The sequence below is a fragment of the Vicia villosa genome, linkage group LG6 (assembly GCF_029867415.1).
Source record: "Vicia villosa cultivar HV-30 ecotype Madison, WI linkage group LG6, Vvil1.0, whole genome shotgun sequence".
Taxonomy (NCBI): Eukaryota; Viridiplantae; Streptophyta; class Magnoliopsida; order Fabales; family Fabaceae; genus Vicia; species Vicia villosa.
The window spans coordinates 79033141-79052366 of record NC_081185.1 but is presented as its reverse complement, the minus strand read 5'-3'; positions in this window follow the sequence as shown (position 1 = coordinate 79052366).

Here is a 19226-nt window from a genome sequence, read left to right as displayed (position 1 = left end):
TAGAGAATCCTGATGATGATATAATGTGATGATGATTGCTGAAAGCGATTCAAAGATAATGAATGAAACTGCGGTGAAGATTGCAGGTCGTGTTCTTGAAGGTGATGGAGATCGATGTCGATTTGCAGAACCTTGAAGATTATGTTGAAGGTTCGTGGTTTGATCGATGAAGATTGTTGCGGTTCAGAGATTTTCTTGAGATTCTTCTGGTGAGTTTTCGTTACATATTTTTTGTTCGATTCTTCTTCTTCTCTTTTTTTTTTGTTTCTCAAGATATGGCGGTGGATTGGTGAAGAGGGAGAAGAGCATTGAATATTGATTTTCTGAGTTTTTCTTCAGAATTATGATTGAAGGTGGTGATGAATCCAGAGGAGAAGAATGTTATGGATTGAAACGTGATTGAGGAGGTTCTGAGATGATGAAGATTGAATGAAGCAGAGATGAGGATTTTGTTATCAGGTTGAATCAAGAGAGAGGGAATTGAAGAGTGTGTGAATCGGTGTTAAAGATTTTCTGGTTTTTTTTTGAATCGATGATGAAGAAGAGAGAAAGATGAAGGTGAGTTTGTTTCGTTTCTGTTACAGATCTTTTTCTTCTTGTGAATTCTGTTATGCTATGCCTCTCCTTTTTGTTATGTGAATTTTGTTTTTTGAGTCTTCTTCGAACCTTCTGCTGAATCCGAATTTGGTCCACAAGCCGGTTCGGTTTATTTGTCAATTCACTTTCCAGGTGCTGCGAACCTTGGCTTATGCAGTTGTATCGGTTTGGTATATTGAGTAATTTGGTGCGGAAAGAGTTTCTGTTTTAAGCATGAGTACCACTAAATCTCATAACTTCAATAAGTACACCAATGACAAAGTGAAAGCCTCTTGGACATCACTGTGTTTGCCTAGCTTCCTTTTTTTTCACTGAAATTTAGATGTGGAATTTGGACATTTGTAATGAATGAGCTCTTCTAGAGAATCTTTATTTTGATCTTTGAACATTTGAAATTGGGTTAAATTGTCTTTCTTGTAGTATTTTCTCCTAATGAAATAACTTGGTATATTTGGATAATAATCATGAAGTTGACAATGGAATTGATTTTGAATTTTGAACATAACACAATTGTTTGTATTTCGATCTTCTTGTAATGAACATGTATTGAATGATCATGGCCGTTTGTAGCTCTTTTGGTTTTGAAACTTCATGAAAATTCCTTCCGCTTGCACTTCAATTCTTGAAAGCAAATAAGTCATGAAACATAGTGATGCATACCAATTGAAACAACTTTTGGTCCATAGTTGAATGAGTGAAGCGATGAGGGATATGATCTTGAATGAACCTTCAATTTAAATCCGAATATTTTCGTTAACCAATGACAATTTAAATCCGAATATCTTTGTAAACCAATTACACAAAGAATGAATGAAGCTTGCATCGGTGAATGTTTGAATGAATATTGTGACATTGTAGATTGCACTCTCTGCATACCAAAATGAATGAATCTTCCATCTCAACACACCTTAATGAGGCTCAATTCAATCCTCGAATTATAACAAATCCAAAACCTCACTTGAATGAACTTCCCTCCAAAGAGATCCTAACTCAATCAATGAACCAAATCAAATCAGACTTGCGTATCAGGTGACAAGCGTTAGCATGAATGATGCCCTAAGTACAATGCAATCCTCAAGCTCATCCTTTTGTACCAGGGTTCAACGATAATCTCAGAGCAAAATCACAATCCATTGAGGAAACCGCTGATGAGAGAACCTAATTCGACGATCCTTAATTGGAAACTTTCTCAAGCTCAAACACAATAGGTGAAACCTCACCTTTGGTCAACCATAGGGAAATAAACCCTGATCCCATGCTTCACAGCTAGAAGCATCAGAAGAATCAAACTTTAATTACCATGCACACCTCAAACTCAATATGAAGCCTTAGGCTTTCGACCTCCTTGATCCCAGTGCCCTGTTATTTGGTTAATGATGCATGATCTATGTTAATACCCTAGTCGCGAGATGCACATGAATGCAAAGCTTAAACTAGTAGGAAATAAATACGTGGGCAAATTTTGGGGTGCAACATACATGACCTATAATTTTACTTCATGAGGCCAACTTTGAACAAGCATAACTCCTAGCTCAAAATGAATTTGGAGAAGGTTGAGAACAATTTGGAAAGCCCTTAATATGTGCTTCAATTCATTAGTTTGGGGTTTTTCTAAAATCATTTTGGAAATTTGTGTAAAACAGGCCCAAAGTTTGAAGAAAACTAGGTCAAAACACTTAGAAATTTTCTAAGTTTTTCATGACCTATAACTTCCAAAGTCCATATCTCTTAAATGATTGATCTCTTGAAGAATGTTATTTTGTGAGAAATTGTTTTATTTGATGATATCTACAACTTTCGTGTTGGAAGTTTTTTTGAGTTGTGTAGGTGAAATTTTGAGATCCATGAACTAGGTCAAAAATGCACTTAGTTTGACTTTTGTTGACTTTTTGATCCTTGATGAATTTTCTTGATTTTATTTGGTCAAATGACTTCAATAATCATATAATGATGATATTGATCCTTGAAGGTCATGGTTTGACCAAAAAACTTGGAAGTCAAAGGTGATCTTGTACAGTTGACTTTTTCCAAATGAAGTGAAATTTTGGACGTTTGTGATGAATCAAGTTCTCCTCCTCAAATGAGTGATGTGAATGGAATATATTGAGTTAATAGAAGTTCTTGAGCCATGTTTTGAGTTTTGGATCCATGTCCTGATTAAAAGTCAACTATCTAGGTGAATTAGGTCAAAAACCCTAATAGTCGACTAGATGAAATTGATGACTGTGGATCTTGGACTATAGTGAAATGCCCAATGGATATTATCATATGGATAATTTGAAGATATTTTAACCATTTGATAGATGTCCTGGAGCTTTTGAGGGTTTCCCAAATGTGGTCCCTGATTATAGTCCTTGATGGGCTAAAAACCCTAGATTGGTGAATTAAGCAAACCTGAGCCCAGATGATTGGTGTCTAATCAATCATAGGTGAATAGAATGAAGATTTTTGAGTTCTATGATTGCATTGGAGACTAATCCTTTCATTGATTGATCCTTTGCTTGAGCTCTTTTGTCTTTGAACATCCTCGATTAAGTACCAGGTGAATAAGTGACTGTTCTGAGTGTCTGCTTTGAATTTGATGCTAAGTATGGAGATGTGACATCTCAAAAGGGTTCAAAATTAGGGTATGAAAAATTGGTCAATATAATTTCCTAAATCCAATCTTTGATTTTTCTTTCAAATATATCACTTTAAATAATTTTTTAAATGAAATAAAATTATGCAAAATCAAATAAAAGGCTATAATTCGTGGCACATGGTTTGGATAACATAGGTAGCTTGTGGACCAAGACTAAGTCTTAAAAAGATAGGCCCATTTGCAAAAAATTCCAATTTGAACCTCTTTTATTTCACATTTTACCTCCAAAATTACCCAACTTTGACAAGGCATATCTCTCTCAATTTTTAAGCTATGAAGGAGTTCTAGGACTTTCTAGAAACCTCAAGATGTCCTCTGTAAGCCACTATGGAACATATTTTTCATTTCGGTATTTTATCTTGATGATATGCCCTTTGACAAAAAACTGTCTTTGGTTGACTTTTGAAAATGACCTATAATCTTTTGTACTATATCTTCCAAATGAGGCATTTCTGGCCTTGGCTTGTGAGAGACAAAGTTGTAGAGAATCCAATTTCCTTCAAAATAGGATTTTAGTGAGGAATTTCTGATGTTCCATGTGAAAGTTATGGCCAGTCAAAGTTGAGTTGACTTTCTCCTATAAAAACCCCTAATTTGAACCTTTTGAATTTGTTCATTTTTTAGTTTTTATTGATGAATCATGATCAACCCTTGATCAAATGATGGATATAATATCTCATACTTGATGTTGACAAAATGTCAGGAGCTTTGACTGCACTTTGACCATGGTTGACTTTTAGGTTAACCTAGTCGATTGTGAATCATCTGAGCTATTGAATGAGAAAACTTTGGAATTGAACCTTCATTTTTGACATGAAGATGTTTTGAGACATATGAGACACCTTAAGATCCATTTGAGGCCTTAGAGATTCAAACTCCTTTGATAAAGTGCAAACCCTAATTTAAGAGACCCCCGATTAAGAGAATGTTTGCTTGAATAAACCCTTGAACCTTGAACCCTTGAAGATGAAATGAGATGGGAAAATTTTGGGGTATGACATGTAGCAATGGATGTTTCAGAGATGGTGAACTGTATTCCAAAGATGGAGGAAATGATGCTCAGATTGTCATCACTGACAGAAGCATTTTTCCATAATTTCATTACTAGATTGATGAAAATAGGACCACAGAGAATACCAATGTACGATCTCCAACCTTATTGATAAAAACAATTGATGTAATGGTCAGTGTTTTTGGCTAACCACATAAATTGTTCTTTGAGAACAATGGGGTTTGATTGGGAAGCCATGAAGAAAATGGTAAAGGTTCGATTTAGGGTAGAGTTTTGACACCGATTAGGTTTAAGACTTGATTGAATATTTGACAAAAGAACGGTTTTATATAAGTATGAGGAGAGGGAAGTAAAAAAGCGTATATCTAGAAGCAATCAATGCAGATATTCGCATGCATTATGGAACGAAGAGAAAATATTTAGATAACCAAGGGATAATAGAGTCATGATTAATGAAATTAGGGATAACATAGAGAAATTAATACAACAGTTACCAATGACTCTGCCTGATAAGCATTGCACGCTCGACCTCTTAGAGAATGAACACGTGTTCAAATTCTTAGGGTGATGTGAACTAGAAGTTTCATTTATAGAACTTCTGATTCATCTTAGAAATTAAACTTCTGATCCGAGTAGGTCAGATATTTCTAGATGATTTTTGTTTTTAACTTGTGAGAAGTTATAAATCAAGTAGTTCAATTTTAGGCAACCGAACATTCTGAAATCACATTAGATATTGAACATAACTTCATTCTGGACACAATTCCATACTAATGTTCTTTAGAATGAATTTGAATCTATCTTCAGAAAGAGTTTTTGTGAAAATATCAACCCACTGATGGTCTGTATCAAAGAAATTTAAGCTTAATATTCCTTTCTGAATATAGTCCCTAATGAAATGATGCTTAATTTCTGTGTTTTGCTTTGGAATATAGAATAGGATTTTTAGAAAGACATATAACAGAAGTTTTATCACAGAAAATTGGAATCTTACGCTCGTAGATGTGATAATCTTCTAACTGACTTTTCATCTAAAGCATCTGAGTGCTACAACCTGCAGCAGCTACGCACTCTGCTTCTGTAGTTGATATTGCAATTATGGCTTGCTTTTTGCTAAACCAAGAGATCAGATTGTTTCCTAGAAGCTGACAGCTTCCAGATGTGCTTTTACGTTTTATTCTGTCTCCAGCAAAATCAGCATCACAATAATCTACTAAATTGAACTCTTTGGATTTTCTATAACACAATCCAACGTTAGTAGTACCTTTCATATACCTGAGAATTCGCTTGACAGTAGTCAAGTGAGACTCTCTAGGATCTGATAAGAATCTTGCACATAAGCATACACTAAACAGAATATATGGTCTAGATGCAGTCAGATAAAGTAATGAATCAATCATACCTCTGTAGATTTTCTGATCTACTTTCTTTCTTACCTCATCTTTACCCATAATGCAAGTAGGGTGCATTTTGGTTTTTGCTTCTTTACTTTCTGATAACTAGGATTTCTTCAGAAGTTCCTTGACATACTTAGTTTGGTGTATGTAAGTTCCTTCAGAGGTTTGATTTATTTGAATTCCCAAAAAGAATTTAAGTTCTCCCATCATGCTCATTTCAAATTATGCTTGCATAGACTCAGCAAATTCTCTTCCAAGAGAGATATTAGAAGTTCCAAAAATAATATCATCCACATATATTTGACATATTAAAATATCATTTTTAAATGTCTTACGAAATAGTGTTGTGTCAACCTTCCCTCTGGTAAAATCTTTATCTAAAAGAAATGAGCTTAATCGTTCATACCAAGCTCGAGGAGCTTGTTTTAGTCCATATAAAGATTTTTTAAGTTTAAAAACATGTTATGGATATTTTGAATCTTCAAAGTCGGGGGTTAATAAGCACTTTTAACATCCATTTGATATAAAGTGATGTTATATTGAGCAGCATAAGCAATTAATAGTCTGATAGATTCTAACCTGGCAAACGGGGCAAAGGTTTCATTATAGTCAATACCTTCCTATTGACTATATCCTTGTGCAACCAGTCGTGCTTTATTTTTGAAGACTTCACCTTGCTCAATTAGTTTGTTTCTGAACACCCACTTTGTTCTAATTATATTGAATCCTTCAGGCCTTGGAACTAGATCCCATACATCATTTCTTGTAAATTGAGTTAGTTCTTCTTGCATAGCAATAATCCAATATGTATCTTGAAGGGCTTCATCAATTGAAGTTGGCTCAATTATAGAAACTAATCCAAATAGTGAGTTATCATTGTTCTTGAGAAATGATCTTATTCTGATGGGTTCATCTTTGTTTCCAAGGATGACATCTTCTGGATGATGAGTAGTGAGTCTCGAGAATCTTCTGAGAGAGGGTTCTTCAAAATTCTCTATAGTTGGGATTGGAGAAACTTCTGGTACATTTTCAGCTTCTGAATCTTCAGAGTTTATGACCTGTACTTCTATATCTACAAAATTTTCAAATTTCTTTGGCTTTTGAGTGGCCAAGCTTATCATCAAATCTGATATTGATTGATTCTTCAACAATCAAGGCTCTATAGCCTTTTGAGCGTTCAGAGTATCCCAGCAGAAAACACTTTTGTGCTTTAGAATCAAACTTGTTCAGATGTTCTTTAGTATTTAAGATATAACAAGTACATCCAAATGGATGAAAATATAAAATGTTGGGTTTTCTATTCTTCCACAGTTCATAGGGAGTCTTTTCAAGAATTGGTCTTATGGAAATTCTATTTTGAATATAACATGTTGTGTTTATCGCTTCTCCCCAGAAATGTTTAGCCATATTAGTTTCATTAATCATAGTCCTAGCTATTTCTTGTAATGTTCTGTTCTTATGTTCTACAACTCCATTTTGTTGAGGAGTTCTAGGATAGGAGAAATTATGAGAGATTTCATTATCTTTAAATAACTTCTCAAAGAGATGATTCTCAAATTCTCCTCCATGATCACTTCTAACCTTTATGATTTTAAGCTCTTTTTCATTTTGAACTTGGTTACAGAAGTCAAAGAAGATAGTATGTGACTCATCTTTGTGTTTTAAGAATTTTACCCATGTCCATCTGCTGTAGTCATCAATAATAACCCATCCGTACTTCTTGCCTCTGATTGATGCATTTTTAACTAGACCAAATAAATCAATGTGCAGAAATTCTAATGGTCTAGAGGAGGAAACAACATTTTTAAATTTAAAAGAAGTTTTCGAAAACTTTCCCTTATGACATGCTTCACAAAGAGCATCTGAGTTGAGTTTCAGATTTAGGAATCCTCTTACCAAATTGAGTTTGTTGAGCTGAGATAATCTCCTCAAGTTAACATGTCCCAATCTCTTATGCCAAACCCATTTCTCATCATTAACAGACATAAGACAAGTTACTTTCTGAGTTTTAAGTTCAGAAAGATCAATTTTATAAATGTTACTCTTTCTCTTACCAGTAAAGAGGATTGATCTGTCTTTCTGACTAACATCCTTACAAGACTCTTGATTAAAGATAATGTCATAGCCGTTGTCACTTAATTGACTTATCGACAACAAGTTATGAGCTAATCCTTCTACTAGTAAAACATTAGTTATAGAGGGAGAGTTACCGTTACCGATAGTTCCTGAACCAATAATATTTCCTTTTTGGTTCCCTCCAAATCTAACGTCCCCGCCAGATTTAAGTTCTAAGCTTTGGAACATAAACTTTCTTCCCATCATGTGACGCGAGCATCCAGAGTCCAGGTACCATGGCTGGTGTTTTAACTTCACTGCTAAGAACATCTGCAACATAAATTATTTTCTCCTTAGGTACCAATATCTTTTTAGGTCCTTTGGTGTTAGTGTTCCTAAAGTTCTGTTTGAACTTAGGTCTAGCATGAGAAGAATAGGATATATATTTTATGTCATGAGTGTGTCTAAAATTAAATTGTGTATGTATAGGGGTGTTCACGGTGCGATTTGGGCGGTTTTGACGAAAAAATCATCTGAACCACAAGAGAAAAAATTGTGCGGTTTGGTTTGGTTCGGTTGGCTTTAAAAAAAATCTGAATCAAACCAAACCAAACTAATGCGGTTTGGTTTGGTTCGGTTGATTCGGTTTTTTTATAAATATTTTATTAAGCCATGCATACACATATAGAAGACAACATACATTTGTATTTAGACATTCATACACTATTAAATAACAACAAAACTTGTCATATTTTGACAATAACTTTCCATTTAATATGTAAAAATAAATTAGACAAAAGTGGAATAATAAACATAAAATAATAGCATAAAACAATATAAAAATTATTATAATGAAATAAAAAAAATAGAAGAGACGAGCGATTAGTGATGGTGAAAAAGAAAAATCAAAAGAGTTGAGAGATTAGAGAAGAAGATGTGCGATAAAAAAGAAACTGAAATAGAGAGCATTTGCATAAAAATGAGAAGGTGAAAAAGAAAGAATATAAGCGACTAGAGATTATAGAATAAGAAGGAAGATGTATATGGCAAAGAAGACGCGATAATGCTATTAGAGATTTGAGAAGTTCGGGACTGAAATCACATGAGTAAGGATGGGAAAATTATTCGTAATCATAAGGCTAAGGTATAATAGGTTTAATTTTGGGTTGACTGTGGGTTAAGTAAAATTTATGTTGTAACGTAATGCGGTTTAATTCAGTTTGGTTCGTTTTACAAAATACAAACCACAAACCGAACCGAACCGTGCGGTTTTGTTAAAAGATTACCCAAACTAATCCGAACCAAATGCGGTTTTTTGAGGTCTCGGTTTGGTTTGCGGTTTTCTATTGGGTTGGTTTGGTTTTGAACACCCCTATGTATGTAAGGGTTTCCTTTCCCTTAGGTGTTTCATAGCCAATTTCAGCTCTATTGTTTCTACTTACACCATAAATCATAGAAGCTACCTTGCTTCTGTTTATACTTTTAGCCAGGAATTTTTGAAAACTGACATCATATTCTTTCAAAATATCTTTGGAACTTGAAGCACTATCTGACTTAGAAATTTTTTGACTTTTCAATTCCTCTTTGAGGTTCAGATTGTTTTCTTAAGTTCAGAATTTTTGCCTTAAGTTTTTGTATTTCAACTGCAAAAATGTTTTTAAGTTTCTTGTATTTGATTCTTAATTTACTATGATGTTCCAGAAGTTCTAACAAACTTTCTGCAAGTTCATCTCTAGTAAGTTCAGAAAATACCTCGTTAGTTTCTGATAATGAGTTTGAGTCATCTTATGTGGTGGCCATGAATGCAATGTTGGCATGTTCATCTTCAGAGTTGGATTCTTCATTAGAATCATCCCACGTGGCCATCATACTTTTCTTCTTTTCAAATCTTTTATTTGGCCTTTCTCTTTGCAGTTTGGGACATTCATTCTTGAAATGTCCTGGTTCATTGCATTCATAGCATACAGTGCTTTTTCTGCTCGTCCTCTTGTATCCAGAGGATTCTCCTTTGTATTCTGGTCTTCTGAAGTTTCTGAACTTCCTTTGCTTATGCCTCCAGAGTTGGTTGACTCTTCTGGAGAGAAGAGATAGCTCATCTTCTTCTTCCGATCCGGAATCACTCGAGCATTCTTCTTCATCCTGCAAAGCGTTAGTTTCAAATTTTTTAACAAATTTAAGGGCGATAGTCTTACCTTTATTTTGAGGCTCATTTCCATCGAGTTCAATCTCATGACTCCTTAATGCGCCGATGAGTTCTTCAAGGGATATATCATCAAGATTCTTTGCGACTTTGAATGCTGTAACCATTGGTCCCCATCTTCTTGGTAGACTTCTTATTATTTTCTTGACATGATCAACTTTTGTATATCCTTTGTTTAAAACTCTTAAGCCAGCAGTCAGAGTTTGAAATCTTGAGAACATGGCTTCAATAGATTCGTCCTCTTCCATTTTGAAGGCTTCATACTTCTGGATGAGGGCTAGACCTTTTGTCTCTTTGACTTGAGCATTACCTTCATGAGTCATTTTGAGTGACTCAAATATATCATGTGACATATCTCTGTTTGTGATTTTCTCGTATTCTGCATGTGAGATAACACTTAGCAAGATAGTTCTGGCTTTGTGATGAATTTTGAGTGCTTTCTTATGTTTATCAGTCATGTTTTTCCTGTCTATATTTTTACCTACATCTTCAGGATGATTGCAGCCATCTACCATAATATCCCATAGATCAAGATCTTATCCTAGAAAGAAACTTTATATTCTATCTTTCCAATATTCAAAATTTTCTCTATCAAACACAGGGGGTCTTGTATAACCATTGTTGTTTAATTCATTTGCCATAGTGTTTTCCTTCTGGATCTTTTTCTGACACGATTAAGTGTTTGCACCCATAACCAAGTGCTTTGATACCAACTGAAGGTTATGAAAACACTTAGAAAGGGGGGGGGGAGGTGAATAAGTGGTTTCTTTTTCGGTTCAATAAAATAAAAGTTGACACAATAATTTTATCCTGGTTCGTTATAACTCAACTACTCCAGTCCACCCGTCAAGGTGATTTCGCCTCTCTCAATCGAGGACTTAATCTACTATAATTAACACTGATTACAACTGCACAACCAATTGTCGTGACTAACAATACAATGCACAAACCAACTACTTGTGACTAACAACCTTGCACATACCAACTTCTTGTGACTAACAACTTCTCAGACTAAACTAGTCCTAGAACTCTTGAGAAATATGACCTGACTGGTCTCTCAAGAAACTATTACAAGTTAACAATAGTGTTTAAGATTTGCTGCTATAAAACTTTAATCATAACTGTGATACTTCATTGAGTGTTTAGTGCAAAAATTCTGAACTCAGATTAAAGATAAAGTTCTTCTGTGTAAGAGTTCTTTAAATATGAGTAGGTGTTCTTGCTTTTTGTTTCAGCTCTCTTGTGTTGCGTTATTGTATGCGTGTTGTACTTGTTTTTTCAAATGATCTTCTATTTATAGCATTTAGAAGATTTCGTCCAATGCTGGATAATAGGCTACCTTAGCCTTTCATGTTTGTGTGTTATCTTGGATAAACTTGCTTTCCACGCTTCTTGAGACTTGTAACTAAATCTGCTTTTAGCCATTAATAATTATTATATCTCCAACGGTAATCTTTCTTCTGTCAGAGTATTTTATCTTTGTACTCCTTCAAGAAAACTTCTTTTCTGACTTGTAGAGATAATGTCTATCACAGTTATGCTTCAGCGGTTGGTGCTTAACAAGGCTTCTTCATTAGAACTTCTTCAGCGTGACTGTCTTTCAGCATTCGTATGTAATCCAAGTTCTGATGGTACTAATTTTGTTTGATCTTCAGCATACGATTAGAACTTCTTCTGAAATAAGAGATACATAATTAGAGTATCGTATTTATTTACACATTTACTTAATTGTTATCATCAAAACACTAAGATAAGATTAGAACCAAACTATGTTCTAACAAGGCGCTCCTTATAGGATTCATACCTTTCCTGTATAATATACAATCATTACAACATGCATCCAAATCTATTGGACACAATACCTTTTTCGAAAATAAGATTAAATAGTCCACCCATATTTTTCTTAAGATTAAATAGTCTTAACACAAATGATAATCGTGTAAAAATGTTGCATCTCGAAAATAACGACAGGGGCGGCAAAAGAAATGCAAAAAAATGGGGCGGGAGAGGGCAAACATAATTAAGGGTGAGAGAAATTTTGTGTTTGATTTATTGGGGAAAACTATCCTTCGTGAGCATTTCAATTTGAAATGAATGTGAAAGGGAAAGGAATGTCTGGTCATCTCAACAGGGCTTTGAATGCTCCAACCCAGAAGGTTGCGTTAGATGCATGGGAAACAAAGGATGTGCAAATTATTCCTTGGATCCTTGTCTCCATTGAGCCTCAAATGGTTAATCATTTGCGCTCCTTCTTGACCGTTAAAGCCATGTGGGATCGCCCGAAGGTTATATACGATTAGAATAATGCAGTGAAACGCTTTCAACTCGAACTAGATATTGCAAATTATCGACAAGGCTCTTTGTCCATTCTAGATTACCACTTTGGTTTTCTAAATTTATGGCTTGAACACTATAAGATCTTACATGCTGATGTTTCTAAAACATTCATTGTTGGATTTCAAAAGATTGATGAAGTCAGCAAACATGATCAGTTTCTTATAAAAATTTGTGCAGAATATGAAGTGGCTCGTACAGCTTTACTGAACCGTAATCCTGTTCCTAAATCAGAAGTTTGTGTCAGGGAACTTTTTTTTGAAGAGAATCGTCTACTCACCTAAAATAGCATGTCGCGTGACCAAAGTACTATTGTTGCTCTCACAGTCGCCTATTTAGCCCAAAATACAGCCGACAGACGTGATACACGGCGTGTCTAGTGTTTTTCCTGCAAACACTATGATCATATTGCTCGTAGATGCAGTAAGAAATTTTGCAACTACTGCAAACAACGTGGTCACATTATCACTGAGTGCCCCTCGAGACATGCTCAACGTCCTACCCAATTCTTTTAAGCTACTACCCATGCTGCTAGTTTGTCTACTTATATCATCGCTAATGCATCTGACGCGTTGACTCCAAAGAAGGTTCAATAGATTATCCTCTTAGCTCTATTAGTTTGGGCCTTCAGGGTAAGTCTACTAGTGATTCAACACCTTTATTTGTGTATTGAGGGGGTTTTAATCATATGACTCGTTCCCTTAAACACTTACAAAAATGTCCATGCTTATAAGGGCACCCAAAACATTCAAATTGCTGATGTTAACATTATCCCTGTTTTTGTTGTTGGTGATATCAACCATTCTTTTAACAATGTATTTGTGTCACCAAGACTTGCCTCTAATTTAATTCTCGTTGGCTAGTTAATGGATAATAATTATAATGTTAATTTTTCTCGTAACGCGTGTTTTATGCAGGATCAAGTATCAGGGAAAATGATCGCAAAGGGACCTAAAGTAGAAATATTGTTTCCGCTCCGATTTCATTCATCTATTGTTTTGTCTCACTTAATAAAAACAGGTTTATTGGGCCACAAAAATATTAGTGTTGACTCATCTTTTAATTGTTCATTGTGTAAAGTGTTGACTCATCGTGCTGAAAATAATTTGAAATTTTTCATAGTAATGTTTGGGGCGGGTCTCCGATTTCATCTCATGCCAAATATAAATTTTTTGTGACGTTTATTGATGACTTTAGTCGTTTTACTTGGGTGTATTTTCTTCGTTCTAAAGCTGAAGTTTTTGTAATGTTTAAGAAATATATGGCTTATGTTGAAGACCAATTTCAGACCACAATTAAGATATTACGCACAAACTCCGGTGGGGAATATATTTCTCATGCTTTTCAGGAATTTTTTCAACAAAAAGGCATCTTGTCCCAGCGTTCATGTTCTTATAAACCTCAACAAATGGCATCGCAGAATGCAAACATCATCATTTACTTAAATGAACACAAGTAAGAGCTAATATGGAGATGAATTTGAAAAGGTTCATTTTAAGTCCCACATTGGAGGAAACACAAATATTAGTAGAGTATATATATTCCAACTTGAACAATTGTTGTTGGGCCCAAGGGCACCTACAATTTTATAAAGGAGTGAGGACACACCAATGTGCCAAGAAGACACACACGCGCGCCGCCGCCGCCGTCCGTCCGGCCGGCTCGGTTCGGTTCGGTCTACATGAATTAATTTTTTGGAACCCGAATTAATAGAAATTAATTATCATTGAATAATTAATTAATTCGGTAAAAATTAAATACTATTAAATAAGAAATTAATTAATATTTAATTTTAATTAATACGAATTGGTGACGTGTCCTGAGACCAAGTCTTAACCTAGATTTTGACTAGGTTACTTGTCCTCCAAGCTTGCTGACCAAGTAAATAACGGCTACATTGACTGGGCCGGTTCAACTCTCCCGCTATATTTTCGCCCACGTTTTGGTCCACTCGGTTGGATACTTTTTGCCTATAAATACATTTCTTTCGCTCATTTGTTTTGCACTCCAGAATTCAATTCCGAATTCTCTCTTCTCTTTCTTACTCTGCTTCATCTTAAAAAAAAATTCTTTTCTTTTCCGACTGGAGTTATTCGAGATACTAAGACTGGTTATTAACCATCAGAAGGTGTATCATTTAGAATGATTCATCACATGTGCAAGTGTGAATCGTATTGAAACGAGCTGTTTTATCCTGGAGGCGTCGTGGGTATTTAAGAGCTGCTTTGCATAAATTTGGCAGTACCGTGAAACGTCTTAAAGAAAGTGTACCGATCCGCGACTCAGCTGATAATTTCCTTTGTGGCATATTTTTCTAAAACCGACAAACAACAATTTTAAGACGATTTTCTGTAACTGCCATGTCGTCTGAGGAAACTATCGGTAACACTGCGGCCGCTTCTGTGAATGACAAACCATTCAAGTTTGAGGGATCTAACTTCAAACGTTGGCAATCTAAGATGAAGTTTTTCTTAACTCTAAAAAAGGCTGCCCACGTTCTGACTGAGGACATCCCAATTTTTCCTTCTGGATCAATCGAGATAACTAATGGTAAGTCAACTGCTGAATCTGACGGAACCTCCAAAAAGGATGGAGTTTCCAAAACGTCTGATGGAGACTCTGCTGCAAAAGAAAAAGCCGCAGCAGATGACTTACAGCTCCGAAAAAAATTCCCTATGGCAAGAAAATGATTACCTATGCAAACATCACATTCTGAACAGTCTTGCTGATGACCTGTATGATTACTACAGTAATCACAAGACTGCTAAACAGGTCTGGGAAGCTCTTCAAAGGAAGTATGACACTGAAGAAGCTGGTGCAAAGAAAAATGCTGTGAGCCGCTACTTGAACTACAAGATGGTGGATGAAAAGTCTGTGGAAGCTCAAAGCCATGAGTTTCAGAAAATTGCTCATGAAATCATTACTGAAGGTATACCCCTCAACGAACAATTTCAAATTGCTGTAATAAATGACAAACTGCCCCCCAGTTGGAAAGATTTCAAAAATGTCCTTCGACACAAAACAAAAGAATTTTCAATCGAGAGTCTGATTACTCGCCTCCGAATTGAAGAGGAAGCTCAGAGACATGATCAGAAAAATGAAGTCTTAGTTGTTTCAAACAACAAAAAGAGATTCGGTGCGGTTCTGAAGCCTACTGGCAAACCATTAAAGAATCAGAACAGCAATGATGTGAACCGAATTAAGAATGGGAATCCCTCTAGGGCCCCATCTGCTCCATTTGCTAGGCAGCAACCACCAGTTAGATAAATGACGCTCCGGTTTTCACTTGCTACAATTGTGGAAAACCCGGTCATATGGCAAAGAAATGTAAGAGCAGGCCTAAACCTGTTGCTGGATCAAATGCTCAAATTAACATGACTGATGAGCCATTTGTTGCTATGATCACTGAAATCAACATGGTTGGTGGAAGTGATGGCTGGTGGATAGACACTGGTGCCTCTCGCCATGTCTGCTATGATCGTGTTATGTTCAAGACATACACTATTGTTGAAGATAAGAAAGTGTTATTAGGAGATGCTCACACCACTAATGTTGCTGGAATTGGAGATGTTGAGTTGAAATTCACCTCAGGAAAGACTTTGATCTTGAAGGACGTCATGCACGTTCCTGAAATTAGGAAGAATCTTGTTTCTGGTTTTCTTTTAAATAAGGAAGGGTTTAGTCAAACTATAGGAGCAGATTTGTACATCATCACTAAGAATGGTATTTTTGTTGGGAAAGGGTACGCCGCTGATGGCATGTTTAAGTTGAATGTTGATTTCAATAAAGTTTCTCCTTCCGTTTACTCTTTGTGTGATTTTAATATTTGGCATGCTAGACTTTGTCACGTTAATAAGCGGGTTAATTCTAATGCAAGCGACTTAGGCTTAATTCCAAAATTAAATGTGAATGATTCTAATAAATGTGAATATTGTAGTCAAGCTAAAATAACTAAGACTTCGCATAAACCAATAATTAAAGAATCTAATCCCCTAGATCTTATACATTCTGATATATGTGAATTATATGGAACTTTAACTAGAAATAGTAAACGTTATTTTATCACTTTTATTGACGACTGCTCTGATTATACTTACCTATACTTAATGAAAAATAAAAGCGAAGCACTTGAGATGTTTAAGATGTATGTGGCTGAAATTGAGAATCAATTTAGTAAGAAGATTAAGAGACTTCGTAGTGATAGGGGAGCTGAATACGATTCTGGGTTATTCAATGAATTTTATATTAAACATGGAATTGTACATGAAACGATTGCTCCATACTCTCCTGAAATGAATGGTAAAGCAGAGAGAAAGAATAGAACTTTTACTGAACTTGTTGTTGCAATTATGATGAATTCTGGTGCTGCACCTCACTGGTGGGGGGAAAATTGATTGACTGTTTGCTATGTTCTGAATAGAATACCCAAATCAAAAATTAAGATCTCACCTTATGAGATATTAAAGAAAGGACAACCAAACTTGTCTTATTTGAGAACTTGGGGCTGTCTGGCCTATGTCAGAATACCGGATCCGAAACGAGTTAAACTCGCTAGTAGAGCATACAAAGGTGTATTCATTGGGTATGCAGCAAACAGTAAGGCATATACGTTTTATGACCTAAATGCAAAAGTGATCATAGAATCAAATGATGTTGATTTCTATGAAGACAAATTTCCTTTCAAATCAAGAAATAGTGGGGGCACCCTATCGAGTCACATTCCTGTGATAAGAAGCACAGAAAGCAACGACAATGTAGAAACAGAACTTCGACGAAGTAAACGAGTAAGAGTCTCTAAAGATTATGGGCCTGACTAGCTTATAATGTAGAAGAAAATCCAATAATCTTCAAGAAGCCTTGTCATTGCTAGATGCAGACTTATGGCAGGAAGCTATTAATGATGAGATAGATTCTCTTGAGTCTAACAAGACCTAGCACTTAGTAGACTTGCCTCCTGGATGCAAACCAATTGGTTGTAAATGGGTTTTGAAAAAGAAACTAAAACCTGATGGAACTATTGATAAATACAAGGCTCGTCTTGTAGCCAAGGGTTTTAGACAAAGAGAAAATGTAGATTTCTTTGATACCCACTCTCCTGTCACTAGAATCACATCCAGTAGGGTACTTATATCAATCGCTGCTATTTATAATTTGATTGTACACCATATGGATGTAAAAACAGCTTTTCTGAATGGTGACTTAGAAGAAGAAATCTATATGGAACAACCTGAAGGATTTGTGATCCATGGACAAGAAAATAAGGTCTGTAAGTTAGATAAATCCTTGTATGGATTAAAACAAGCTCCTAAGCAATGGCATGAAAAGTTTGATAACTTAATGATATCGAATGGGTACAAAGTGAATGAAAGTGACAGATGCGTTTATTACAAATCTGAGAATCACATTTGCACTATCATATGTCTATACGTAGACGACGTACTCATATATGGATCAAACATTCACGCCGTTAATACTATGAAATCATTGCTGTGCAACAACTTTGATATGAAAGACCTTGGAGAAGCGAGTGTGATTCTTGGCATCAAGATCACAAAATTCGAACGAGGAATTTATTTGGATCAATCACACTACGTGGAAAAGATCTTAAAGAAATATAATTATTTTGAATGTAAACCATCAAGTACACCATATGATCCAAGTATGAAACTGTTTAAGAACACTGGTGAAAGTGCCAGACAGGAAGAATATGCAAGCATCATTGGCAGTCTTAGGTATGCCACCGATTGTACTAGACCAGACATTGCATATATCGTAGTATTGTTGTGTAGGTTTACAAGTTGACCGAGTAATGAGCATTGGTAAGCTATTGAGCGAGTCATGCGGTACCTTAAAAAGACAATGAACCTTGGTCTACATTATCAGAGATTTTGTGCAGTACTTCAAGGATACAGTGATGCAGATTGGAATACCTTATTAGATGATTTCAAAGCTACTAGTGGCTATGTATTCAACATAGACGGAGGAGTTGTATCTTGGAAATCAAAGAAACAGGCTATCCTGACTCAGTCCATGATGGAGTCTGAAATGATAGCATTAGCAAATGCTAGTGAAGAAGCAAGATGGTTAAGATGCTTGCTAGCTGAGATTACTTTGTGGGAAAAACCTATGCCAGCTGTGTTGATCCACGGCGATAGTACCGCGAGTATTGCAAAAATAGACCGTTATTATAATGGTAAAAAACGTCAAATTAGAAGAAAGCACAACACTATTAGAGACTGTATCTCTAAAGGAGCTGTTAGAGTGGATCATATACGCACTGATGAAAATTTTGCTGATCCTTTGACCAAAGGATTAGCTAGAGAGAAAGTCTATAATACATCATATAAGATGGGACTAATGCCTATAAGAATGTGATTCGCGCATGATGGTAACCCGACCTAAATGACTGGAGATCCCAAGAAATAGGTTCAATGGGTAATAACAAGTTGTGAGTGATATGAGAAGATCATGCTAAACTAAATAAAAAAAAGCATGAATCCTGTAGCGATAAGAGGGTGAGATAATATAAACTCTTAGTGAGATCTATACTTTATATGAGGGAGTACCTAGGCTACAGGAGTACTCTTGATAGACTCACCTATGTGATTGTGGAACTGAGGCCGGTTCCTATGGATTTTCGAGGCAGAATTCCTAGAGCCTTCACTAAACCGGGATACAAGTGCAGGGCCATTAAAAGAACGGGCTATCGAGAATACACCTCAAGAAAAGGTTGTGTGCAGGTCTGATGTCTGAGATAGAGTTCAAGACAATAGTGTCACTCTTGTTGAATCGGAATCTTACTTGCTACGCAAAGGTTCAAGTCGTAGACACCTTTGCTTATGCACAATCTTATAAACGTTTAACGTACTTCTAAAATCACCTTTTAAATTCAAGTGGGGGATTGTTGGAATACTTGGAATGATGATAACTTGGAGGAAGAGTTGGAAAGATTTATTGACATTAAATGAGCAATAAATGAACACAAGTAAG